Consider the following 13481-nt stretch of genomic DNA (forward strand, 5'->3'; position numbering starts at 1 on the left):
CAGAAGACCACGTGATCTGCATGTCGTAAACACAAAATCTTTCTAAAAACATATGGTATGTATCCTTTGGTGATTTGGGTGAAATTTTAACCGTTTTTAATGTTTTTTGTAAGGAGATACAACATGTAGCCTCGCTTTCATGTCTTAATTGCGTATGCTAATGAAAATGACCGATTTGAAGGTCAAAATGGCCAAATCCAGCTTGGTAAACATAATATTCGTTTTCAGCGCATACTGTTTACCTAGAAAAGCGTGTTTACCAACTTTTCCTCGAATTTGTCGACAGAAGTCAATATTTGGAACTGCTTTCGCTACTGTTTGAAGCGATGGCACGTCTTCTAGTCTCAGACTCAGTGGATTGTAAAGAAGCCAAAGAAGAAGAAGATATTTTCTACCGAGCCAGACTTTCAAACGATAGTTCAGGTAATATTATAGTATTAAATAAATTGAAGAAAATTGGTAGTCCCACTGAAAGGATTTTCTTGTCTGTTTTGGGTTGGAAGGGACTCTTTTAGCAGGGGTTTGTTTTGGCTGAGGGTCATATTTTTGGAAGAAACTTACGTTCCACATTTTAGCTTACTGAAAGTATTTTGGGCGTGAAAAGCTACAAGAATAAAACTTGGTTGTTTAGTCGTCCGATAAATATTAAAATTCTCCGAACGTGACGATAGACAGGACAAAAGAACTTTAATGCAATAGAAACAACGTAACTAAGAAGTATAAACTAAGTTTTCTATTAAAGGGCTCTAGGAATACACACATAGTGTGTTTTAATTTTTGTGGAGAGAATAGAAACGACGTAAGAAGAAGTATAAACTAGGTTTTTCTGCTATGGGAAGTACGAATAACTACAGTGTGTTTCTGTCGAGAGATTATTGATGCCCTTAAAACAAACATTGGCCTAAAGCAAAGATGCCGGCTTGTACACTTGTCTTGAAAACACCAAACATGATTGCCGATAGTTTTTAATTGATAATGAGTACTAATATCCTGTCAATTGAGGTCTAAGCCCATGATTAGGAACCTCTATCTGTATTAACTGACAGACGCGAGACAGATGTAGTATTTTTTTTATTGTTCAGCACTAAAATAATTTTTCCGCATAAATTAAAAGTCACTCAGACTGGTATTTCCCATTTTACTGCTTTCCAATTTAACCTCAGTTTAAGTTCAGGTGAAAAGTTGAAATATGAAGAGACGAACATAAAACGTACAGGGGTAAAATAAATACAAGGAAAATCCCCTTTTCGTTACTAAGTAATAAATTCGGGAACGAGTACAATGTCTACAATCCATCCTGGCATTTTCGACCGATGGACACTTTGCCCTGATACTCACAATGCTGATAATGTCTCTTCGCGGATGGATGTATCACATCACATGATCAATTTAAAGCGATCGGGCTTGGAGAAATTTTTGTAGTGAACGATACTTGATGTTATTGTCGATCGATCAGTGTAAGGACAATCACAATCAGCAAATTTTCCATGTCTCCGCTGGTGTTAGGTTGTGTTTACAGGATTCTGTGATGTTCGTCCGCAAAGGAAAGCTTTCAGAGGAAAGTAAGCGTTCGTTACCACCAACACTTCTTGTCAGGTGAAAAACCCGTTATATACAACTAACAATTTCTACTAACAAAATTATCAGATTCTCTTTTGACGTTTGTAAATGCGGGGAGAGAATAAGTCTTTCTGCTCAGAAAGTGTGTTCTTCCTGCCAGGAGTCCAGTCAATAGATACAGTAGAGTGTTCAAGAAACGTGAAATGCACGAAGGAAGACTAACTTATACGTCAGGGAGAAATTATAAATTTAACCTAGGATGAAATGAGAAGATAAAACTCTCCAACCGTTTCAAACTGTGGTTAAATAGTTACAACGTTTTTTAAAGCATCTACTAAACCATGTGTGTATTATGTATTTTTTTATAACTAATTTCTGCCAGATTAGTACCAAGTGAGATTAAAGCACGAGGACCAAGAGCGCAGCTTGCCTATGTAAATGCGTTGAAGACTGGAAAAGTAAAGGTGCACCGTGCTAGAATCATGCTGATAGGCCAAGATCGAGCGGGAAAGACGAGTTTGAAGAAATCCTTCTTAGGTCTGCCATTCGACCCTTATGAGCAAAGCACTGATGGAATAGAGGTTGACCCTTTAAAGTTACAAATTGACGTTGATCAAGTGAAGAACTGGCAACGAACTGACGAGAAGTTAAGTGTGTCTCAGTTTGCAAACGACCTTGCAAAGATGGTGGCTGCTCAGATTGGAATAGATGAAACAAGTGTAAACCCAGAAGCTCAAGATGAACCAGAGGAGATGACATATCAAAAGAATGAGGTTGGTATCCTAAGATAAGATAGACAAGATAAGATAAGAACTTTATTTTGCGTGGCACTCCACTTAGCTAAAAGCTACTTTACAGGAAGCCCACAAATAAACAGATAAAATTACAAAAACAAAAAGAAAGATAAAAACAAGATGCTTGCTATACTGGCATTACGCGTGATGCTGGGGCTGATTCATTTATTCCAACTGTATGCTTCGCCGATTGATAAAACTATCCTTGCTAATGGAATAGTTTGAGTCACGACGATCACGTTACGTTGTTTCCCTTGTGTTACGCGACTCAGACTATCAGCGGAAATTTGTGAAACTCCATTACGATAACGTAAGCTTCTCAATGACCTCTTTTCAGTCTCGCGTCGTGGTCTAAGACTGTCAAACAAAGCACGATTCCTTCGCCAGGAATTCTCCAATTTCCACCGTTTTAAATGTCGGGTGCTTCTTAGAAGTTATTCTTTCGATTCACCGCTTCAAAATGGTGAAATTTCCGTTTGAAAACAGCACACTTGGGTCCACAACATGTTGACAATATGGCGCGACAATTTAATCCGTTTTTAATAAATATATCAAATGATGCGTTGACGTCACACAGGTAGGGGTGAGTGGGTCCCCTCTCTCGCGATATACGCGACAAGAATGGATTTTGATTGGCCTGCTTTCGTTGAAGACACTCAGAACAATACATCCCGAGTAGGAGAGGGGAGAGTTTAATGAATAAATTAATGTACCGATTTGTAGCTACGACGAAGAAAAAAAAGAAATCGACCCGTTTTTAGACACGGTGTGCCCCTTCAGGGCATCCCGCGTAATTAGCTAACAATCTAAAATCTAAAAATTTAAAAATGTAATATATCCAGAAAATCCAATCATTCATGTATCAATACATGTGTGAGTACAAATTAAAATTTACAATTTCAAAAGCTAACCACGATAATAACAATTTTAAAATGCTGCATGACGAATTCTTCTTAAAAATTCCCTTGTACCGGCCATGGCGTGATCGAGTCCGGCAGCGCATTCCATGTCTTTGCAGCGAAGTACCGAAAAGACCTAAGACCGTACTTGGTGCTTCTTACTTTGGGAAATGAGAGCATGTTTGTGCCCCTTAAGTTATATTCTGTGTCCTTTACTCTGACATACATAGATAAGAAGGAGAACTTTAAGACTGAAGTAAGGTAACTGTACAATGCAACAACAGCACAATACAACACAATGTAATGAATACGTTACCGCCGACACAATGCAATACAGTACATTAATAGTTTAAAGATTTTTGTTTATTATTTTTACCCAATTTGTCAAAGCCTAGTTTAGCAGCCAACATTTTTTCCTTTATGAATGCTACTACTGAAGTAGCCTGCAATGCAGGCGTATTTTTGGAGCGGGAGCGCTGAATAATCCTTCGTTGCTGTCATCTTCGGCGAGGAGGCGCGAGAGGGCTGGAGCGATTCAAAAGTGACCCTAAGGGAGAAAACGACTGCTCTCATTTCCTGCCCCCCCTCCCCCCCTCCCCCTCAGCCTCCTTCAAATACGCGAACTGAATTTATTATTCAGCGCTCGCCCATGAAAAACGCCTGCACTGCAGGCTACTACTGAAGGTTTGTTCCGTTATGTTGATCAAAGTAAGTTTCTATGATAACGTTGGTAACCAAACTGAGGTCTTATTTTTCTGATCGAATAGTCTGGTTTTACCGCCGCTAAGAAAGATGTGTCTATGGAGAAAAAATCTCAATTGAATCAGGGGTGTTTACATTATTTGTAAAAGAAAAAAAAGTAAGCACAGAAACTGTTGTTAGTCTATATCGGAACACATTTTTTCGATTTCAGTCAAGCTCGATGGCCTGAACACGAACAATATGTGCTATAGAAGTACAATGAAACTAAAGGGGCCATAACGGTGAAAACAAACAAACAAACAAACAAAAAAAAAAAAGAAACACAAGCAAACAAACAAAAAAAAAACATAACAAAACAGAAAAAGCTATGCATCAGCGTTTGTTTGAAATTCATATTTCACCCTACTAAACTAATACGTGAATTGACTTCATCAAGCTACTGTCAGGACAGTCATCATAGCGTTGATTACAAACGAAGCACTTCCGAAAGGATGACTTGTATTGCGAGGGTCTCAAGTTTAAACCTTCCTGATGGATTGCTAACACATGAGACCCTGCTTCAAATCCGAGGCGACCCTTTGGGAAAAAAAAACAAAGTAAAGTGTTCAAACTGCAGTCTTGAGTGATTTATTGATTGATTGATTGATTGATTGATTGACTGACTGACTGACTGACTGATTGATTGATTGATTGATTGATTGATTGATTGATTGATTGATATTTTTCCTCAACTGAAAAGCGAGTGGCGAAAGTAGTCGCGTTTGCTTTGGTTTCATTCCATCGTACCTTATCTCTAACTAAGACCAACTAATAAAACTCGCGTTACTTTTCTTAGAAGAAATACCAACCCTGACTTCTTCGCACTCGTTTTCTCACTCTTCTAAAAAGTTAGATGCATGTTCTGCCTTCGGATTTTTTTTTTCTTTTTTTGTGTGTGTCATTTTCCAACACTAGCACGTTTATTTTGAATTCTTCTTTTTTTTATGTTTCATTATCTTTATTGGAAATAACAAGATTACAATTTGTAGTTTTACATTTCAAAAATAAAGTTACAAATATCTCTGGGAGTGCTGACACATATAACGGTTCGTTTGCATTATTTTAAACCACATGCACACAGTTACACAACACTGGACACATGCACAAAAACGTACACACAAACACAAGTTATAATAGGCATGTTAAATATAGAGTAAGAAAATAATGAATATTAAGGGGCAATTTACCTAAATTTGAATGAAATTTGAAGAGGTTTTAAGAAGGGATAGAAGAAAGAAAATGATTTTTGGAACACCAACAGACAGTTGATACCCACGCAAGAACACCCCGGGTTGTTAGTGGACTAACTTGGTATCCGTCTATTAATTATTAAATACAAATTCTAATTTAAAACTTCACTAAATCTTCAATATTTCTTATTTCTCTTAATTTAACCAATCCTTCTAAAAAAAATACTCCTCCCAAATATATCCAAAAATCACCCAAAAATTTACAAAATACCCCACAACACAGATTCACGGGATATTGATAGGGTTTTTGGATTGCTTGAAACGTGAATGAGAAATTGCCATTAAAGCCAGGTCAAGTGGCAGAAAAATGGCGTTTAGGTGAATTGTCCCCTTAAAGAGATTGAATTATGAAGGGCCTTCAATGCGAAGTTTGAAGGCAATACGTTGCTTAAACTCATCAAAATTGATTTCTTCTTTGTTCAGTTTTTGACAGTATAGATAATATTTTGCAAATAACAAGCAATAATTAAACTTTTTAAGCGACATATCTGAAGACATCTACAATGACATTACCGTCGGGATCTGGTTTAAGTTCCGCAATGACCTTCGTGTTAAAATTCCCTTTTTCTATGTTGAAGAAGTATTTGGTCTGCTTCTCGTCTTCCTCCGTCCAAGGCACTTTAGAACGAAATATTGCCCCTTTTCCTCTAGTGTCATAAATGGCCTGAAGATCGCGTTTCAACCGATTGTATTCTTTTAGTTCCAGGTCGATGTTTTGAAGGCCATTACTGTTTGTAATCAACGTATCAATTTCATCCAAACGTTTTTGAATGGCTGTTTCCACATTCCTACTCTGCTTAGCTTTGCATTTTGATTAACTCCCATTTGAGTCTTTTGTCTAAGTTATTAGGAGCATAAATGTTACAAATAGAACGTTTCACCTTATGAATAATCAAGTTGATGATTACGATCCTTCCTTCTGGATCACTGAAATGGCTGGTGACGGATAGATCATAAGAAGGGTTAATCAGAATACAAACTCCTTTCTGACGATTGGTCCCATGGGAGAAAAAGATACCACCTCCCCATTCATTTTTCCACACTACTTCATCTTTTGGTTCAGAGTATGTTTCTTGTAGGAGATAAAATAAACATTTTTGGCTCTTCAAATAACTAAAAGTTTTAAGTTGGCTTTTCAAGCCTCTCACGTTCAAAGAAAGTAAACTGCACTTAGATAAATCTAACATGTCGGAGAAAAAACAATATTATATCAACACCTAAAACACAGGTACACAAACAACCCAATAATAGGACGCTAGGCACAAGAACACAAACATAAAGTCTATGAAATCAAGAGGCAATAAACCAACCTATCACTACCCTTCGAGCAACAGCCTATAAATCGACATATCCGCTAGACACATATATGCTAATAGTACACTCTTCAAGAATACAGGATAGGTAATAGTAATAAATGGCATCCTAGAGTTGCTTTACGTCTTTGATGGAAAGCATTTTCCTTGGTCTCCCCGAAGGGGCCGTTTTGATAAATACTTTCCCATCCAACGACCAGAAACTTATAATCTTGTCATCTTTCTTCTTCTGTAGAGCCAAGGACATCATTTCCCTTCTGTAATTAGTCAAGTTTTCATTAATAAAGATGCGGTGGTTCCTTTGTCCGGAGGACAAGGAGCTCGGGAAAATACTTGAGAGGGTTACATTCTTGAGATGAGTGCGAGCTTTGTATAATTTAGTTTTGTCTTTGTGATTTGCAAATTTAACAATTATTGGCTTTATTCCCTGTTTACTTTATTGACGATGCGATATCTTGATCTTTTCAGCCGTCATTTCCACTCCAACCGCCTCAGCCACTTTGCACACAATCTCATCGGTCTGCGGGAATGCCGTGTATTTCCACAGAGTTCTTCCTAGAATATTGCTCAAGCTCTTCAAAGCTTACCAGCAATTCTTCAATGTTTTGCTTCTGTTCCTTGACGGTATTTTTAACCCTGTTTAACTCGATTTCCAGTGACGCTACGTATGTGTTTTCGTCCTTGAGTTCTTTTTGTAGTTTAGTGACTGCGCTGTTACTCTTTAAGATTTCGTGTCGAAGCTCCGCAACCTCCTCAGTCAGTTTGCCGTTATCTTTAGCTAATGAAGTAATAGTGCCTTGAATAATGTCGATGGCACCCTGAATATTCTTGAGGAGGTTGTGTATATCCTTTAGATTCGGTTCAGCTTCGCCTAATTCCACCCGAAGTGGTTCGTTGCAATCAGAAGGAGACTGCCATGTTCAATTGGTCACCACGTGGATGTTTGTGGTCCGGTAAAACAATTTCGTCGCCAGATCCGCGTTCAGCTCGCTTCATACTTCTTAGCAACAATTCTGCGATTCAAGGAAAATGTTTGATGGACTTCCTACGCATTTTTTCTTTCTATCCTGACTGTTTCACGAAGGGCGGTACGGAGCTCAATTACACACGTCCTGCCATGATAGTGGCCCAAGCTCTCTCTCAAGCCTTTCTCTTGTTCGGATTGGATTATTGTCTCGCTTGCCATTGTTATGATTGATCACAATGATGACTTTGGCTTTGCTTTAAAAAGTCCTTTTCAAATAGCTGTATTAGACGTAGCAAGGTCTTCTTATGCAAATATCGGGGCATTAGGATTAATGATTGCAAGCGAGATTGACTAACAGGTATACAGACAGTATTTTCTAGAAAATACATATTCCTAACGAGTGTCCTTTTTTTTTTTTTGTACTAATAAAAACGCAAAACGGTGTTATAAAACTGGTTTAAGAGTAGTTTTACCTTTAGAGTCATGTAACAGACCAAGATCAACGATATCGTAACCAATTTTAAAAATTGCTTTCAGGATCCTATCAGGGACGGAACCACACCTAACTTTGCGAAAGTCCATGAAGCTCAAACTGGGCGCCTCAGCGAGAAAGCAGCTAAAGAATCTGCATTGAATTTCGACCCTACTTTGCCTCCGGAGGAATTCACAGATCTTCTCGTTCAACATTTAAAAGGTTTAAATCTGCCAAGTGATTCAACATCAGTGAAAAACCACATGACTCTAGACCTTTGGGACTTTGCGGGACAGCATCTTTATTACGCGTCCTATCCAGTGTTCTTGTCATCACGAGCAGTTTACATGCTGGTGTACAATCTCAGCAAAGGACTAAAGAACATTGCTGAGCCCTGTGTCAGACAAGGTGTTAATAACATTCTTTTAAGAAACCCAAATGGCGAAACAAATTTGGAGAACTTGTTGTCGTGGCTTGTTTCAGTCAGAACCATGTTTTCAGCAAAACCAAATTTAGTGAATGACAGAGAGGAGGCTGGCAAAGAGCCATCTTACCTTCGTCCCCCTGTATTTGTTGTAGGAACACATGCTGACAAACCTTTCGAGGACATTAAGATAATGGAACAGCTGATCCAGACGGTGCTTTCTCGAAAAGACTTTGATGGTCACGTGATCCGGCCATTTTATTCAATTGATAATACGCAAGGGTCATCAGGGGCTGGCGTTCGTGCACTTCAGGAAAAAATGATTGAAGTGTTACAGGAAGAGCCATACATGGGGGAGGAGATACCACTTCGGTAAGTTTACAAAATAAGAACCAGTTGCAAACTCACGCACTCGGCTTATGAGTGCATTAAAAGCGCACATAGTTGACCGTTGTTTTCCTTGATTATTCAGTAACTGAATACCAAGGTGAAAGTTGAGATATCTAGAAGCTGTCTTTAAATTACAATGTAATAGTAATAGGGAATGGACGTCAAAAACTTGAAAAGTTGCATGTGGTAGGAGAATGAAAAGGGTACTTTTTCACAGAATTTGTAGTTTCTATTGACAGAAAGCGTACCATAAGGGCAAAAACATTCCTCTAATTTACATGCTAAGACAGCTAAAAAGTAAAAGCTACCAATATAATATTTATGTGTTGCATGGATTTGGACTATCTCCCTTCTTTGCCCTCCAGGTGGTTTAACTTTGAGAAGATCATTAAGGCTTTGATTGCCAAGAAAACGTATTACCTGAACCTGGAACAACTCCAAACCATTATCCAGGAAGTGTGCTTTATCAGGAATGAGAACGAAATTGCCACCATGTTGGATTTCTATCACGACCTCGGAATCATCGTAAAACACCACAACACTGTTGTACTACAGGCCCAGTGGTTGATTGACGTGTTTAAACAACTCATAACCATCCGTCCTTACAACGAAATGGTAAGAACCTGACAGAATGTTAAGTCTAAAAAGTTAGCAGCCGCGTGCCTTATTCTTGGCTGCTTTTTACCGTTGGATACCAAGGGGTGTTATCTCGGGGGAAACCCAGCAGGTTAAAAGTTTTCCCAGTGGATTCTGAAAGAATTTTTTTGGTTGGAGAGGTTTCAATAATTTTTTTCCATGTGTAACATTTTTTAGAACAATTCGTATTTCAAATTTCTCGCACGATTATTTAAAAGTCTTGTGATAATTTGCCTTACACATTTCTATAACGACTTTTTTTTTTTGCATTTTGTACCAACCTTTTTTTTTTACTTTTCTTTAAAAGTACGTAAATTATGATCATCCGGGTGAGTGAAGTCCTGAGAAGGAGTGTTTGGGGTGACTTTGACTCACGTCAAGTGAATCGTGGAACGTCAGTAGGTGGCATATATGTCTCTGGTTGTTATCCTGATTGGTTAACGAAGTCGAGATGTTTTTGGCTGTAAAGACTATAAAAAATGATTGGTGCGTTTCGATCCGTCTTTTGTTAGTCAAAGTCAAAAGGTCCGTGGGTTTATTGTTTGCCTGTTACGTTGACTCCTCGGTTCAAACCATTTACAGTTTTATCTGTGTATGTTACCCGACGAGTATTCGCAAACAAACTTTTCGTTCAAGTTCTTCTTAACCCTATCTAGCCCGGGTTTTTTGTCTTCTTCATAGCTTCTCAAGTATAAAACGTATAACAGTGAGAGTAAAAGGATAGATGTAAGTCTGAAGATGATTCCTTTGAGGTCCGTGGTAAGAATTTATTACGTCACACGAAGCGGGAATTACACGACGATTTCAAAGAATTGGTAATCTAGGAACCGCCACCTTAGATGTCTTGATTTCTCCCAAAACCTCAGATTTAAAAAATATGTTAGATGACTTAATCTGCAAGAAAGTTAATTTTGAAACATTAAAAACCGAAATCTTCCTGTTTCTTAAGGTATCAGCCACCCTTCAGGACCGTCTGCGCGCGGATCGCTACCATATTTGAGGTTTCAACGTTTTCAAATAGATATGCTTGAGAGCTTTCTTTTAAAAAAAAAAAATCAGAAGAAAATGTTATTTCTGTCGAAAGATATCGGGGGTAAAAGATTTTTTCTCGTTAATTATCTTAATTGATCGTTGACAAGATCTGTCATTGAACTAGTAACGTGATACCGAGTGCGTGCTTCGAACGACACAACACGTGCGAATTGTCTTCGTGTTATTTATAGCCTTTAACTCGATATTTAGCGTTTGTTTCGGTGAAAATGCCGCCAAAAAAAAAGAAAAGATCGTGTCCGTTTTCCTCATCGAAACCGAGAGCGAAAAAGAAATCGAAGAGCGAGTTTGTCAAAGAATGGGCTGCAAAATTGGCAGAGAGCGACAAAGGCTCATTTTATCGGCAAGAGAAGTTGGAATTCAGAAAAGCGAAAATGCTACAGGACCTACAGTTGCTGAGAGTGCAAGCCGCTCCAAAATTTAGGTTGAAGAACCAGAAGAAGAAAGCCAATTAAGCTCATCGACCCCATCTGCTGATGGAACGTGGAAAACAATAAGCGGTCGAGCTATCGTATCGAGTGAAATTCTCCTTCAGAAACGGGACGAGTCTGTATCTTGTCGATTTTGCCAGGAAAGTGTCCAAGTCGTGGAAAATGTAGCGACTAAGCATGGACTTGGTTCTACCTGGAGAATCCAGTGCGAGAATGAAAGCTGTCCGTCGCACAAGACAAATTCTGTTTTTAATTCTTTCGAGAGGAGCAGAGCGTTTGAAATAAACCGGGCCTCAGTTCTTGACCTTCGAGCAATCGGTGGTGGACATTCGGCGGCTTCGCTTTCGTTCGTGTTGATTTCGCACTGGTTTTCGGCATCTTTACCAACTTAGCCAACCTTTCAAGAAATAAACACAATATATTTTTATTGTTACATGAAAAGCGTATTGCTGTTTGTAAATTAAACGATTCCTATGCATGTACATTCACTAACCTCAACAAAAATTTTGTCTTTTGTCCACACGCAGTGTAATTAAACTGACTGGAAGCAAAATAGTTATTTCCCGCTGCTTGCCGCGAAAGTTTGTTCCTGTTACATGTTACCTGTCAAAGTCCTATTGTTAAAGAAAATTGAGCCCTCTCTGATATCAATCAGAATAAACATTTAGGTGTTATAATCTCATTCCAGGTAGGATGCCGCCAAAAATGTATTTTCTATTTTATCTCCGAACGCAAATTTTGCCGATCGACTCGTACGTTTTGAACTCCAAGTCGGCAGCCTTTCAATCAAATTGGCTCAAATTTGGCCAGAGTGATGCCATATATCTCTTCTACAAAACTGTGTCTGCGAATTTTAATACTCCTTTTGATTTTAAAGCTAGAGCCTTTTTTCCACAGGGAGTGTTGACTAATTGCCTCCCCCAACTTCATTTGCTAATAAAAGAGAAACAAACGCACTTGTCAAAAATCTGAGACACGGTTTTTTAGTGAAACGTGTTGAGAAGCGAATGCGGTGTCAATTGTTTTCTTCCGTTTATTTCCGGCGGGAGTGGAACATGATTTATAGAGACGTGTACTTTTACACAAAGCGTTCCAATTTCGAAACACATTTAAGTAAATAGTTTTTGTTAGTTCAAATGCATAATCTGGAATTATTAAGCTTTTGAAAAATATATGGTTTATAGGGGTTTTTATAAAAACAACTAACGCTACAGCGATCCGCGCGCGGACGGTCCTGAAGGGTGGCTGATGCCTTAAAACCAGGTCTGGCAAAAATAGGTTGCTATTGTAACATCAAATTCAGTGAGCCTGATTTACCATGCAAAATCGTTCCCAGATAAATTTCTTGAAAAGCCACATGTACAAACTTTCGTGGCATTTGTGCAAAAATTAAAAAAAGTGTTGTTTGCTTGAAGTGCATACTTAACTTGTTGCGATCATTTTCTCGTTTTTTTGTCTTCCACCTTTGCACCAGATAAAGGCAAATTTATACAGATCCTTACCAACAAAAGAAGATCTGTCTGTACTTTTTCCCCAGGAGTGCTATAGCCTTAACGAAGTGTTCACATTCTCTGCTTCTCATAACCAGGCTTTCCTATAGTTGCCTGAATGCTACAATAGGCTATTTTCTGAAACAAATTGCCGTCATTCTTCCCGAATTTGGCCCGACGTTCCCATGAGGTAAGTCAGGTGGTTGTCTATGTGTCTTGCTTCCTTTTTCTTTTTCTTTTTTTTTTTTTTTAACAATTTTTATTTGCATACATGACATGAGATTTACAAAAGTGAACACTATTAACATTACTTACAATACACAGGGTACTAACCACAATGACTATATCTACATTGTTAACAATACTTACAATACTTACAAAACTGAAAGTGCTTACAATGTTCACACTAGTTTCGGGAATAACGCTATGTCTTTTAGTGAACACTTTTTCTTATTTTTACTAACAAAACATTACTTTACATCAAATACAATTTTTACAAATTTTACAGTGATTCCGTACAAAATGATCAAGCTAGAAAGCAACTGCTAAAGATTCTTACTAAATTAAAAGAAAAAATATATATATTTATATAAAGCAATTTTTAAGGAAGAAGAGCTGCCCATCTAAGTCTAAAATTTGACAAACACTTATTAGCGACAGCAATCTGTTGTAGAGTCTGAATTTTATCGGAAAGTCGTAAAAGGAAGCTCTGGAAACTCAGTACACCCCCGCCTTTGCTTGTACAGAAGATGTAGTATTTTGCTATGAGTATTGAGTAGTTTAATGCCTGCCAATATGAAGATTTTTCGAAAAAGCCATAAAGTATATTACTTTGATTTAAAGAAAGCTTAACATTGGTCTTTTGTAGCCACCAGTCTTGAAATGTATTCCAGAAGGAGTGCACTTCGGTGCAAAGGACGAACAAGTGGTATAAGGTTTGTCTCTCATTTTTGCACAGAGGACAGATGTCACTTTCGGCTATTCCATCGCGGTGTAAGCTAAATTGGGTGGGTAGTATGTTATGTATAATTTTATACTGAAACATCACTAGTTTGACCTCTTTT

The 13481-nt window shown here is 38.1% G+C and overlaps 2 protein-coding genes, 1 long non-coding RNA gene and 1 pseudogene across 6 annotated transcripts in view; 2 read left to right on the forward strand and 2 right to left on the reverse strand.

The window, feature by feature from the left end:
* The window catches only part of LOC146485511 (uncharacterized), a 79422-nt gene that overhangs the window by 47114 nt on the left and 18827 nt on the right, over positions 1-13481 (forward strand). The window lies entirely within an intron of this gene.
* The window catches only part of LOC146485512 (uncharacterized), a 124288-nt gene that overhangs the window by 47077 nt on the left and 63730 nt on the right, over positions 1-13481 (forward strand). The gene's annotated exons all lie outside the window — the stretch shown is intronic.
* The window catches only part of LOC146485514 (uncharacterized), a 62609-nt gene that overhangs the window by 13511 nt on the left and 35617 nt on the right, over positions 1-13481 (reverse strand). The window lies entirely within an intron of this gene.
* LOC146485515 (uncharacterized) lies at positions 6372-7685 on the reverse strand (annotated as a pseudogene).

This window comes from Pavona decussata, unplaced genomic scaffold (genome assembly GCF_977016875.1).
Source record: "Pavona decussata unplaced genomic scaffold, jaPavDecu1.1 SCAFFOLD_26, whole genome shotgun sequence".
NCBI lineage: Eukaryota > Metazoa > Cnidaria > Anthozoa > Scleractinia > Agariciidae > Pavona > Pavona decussata.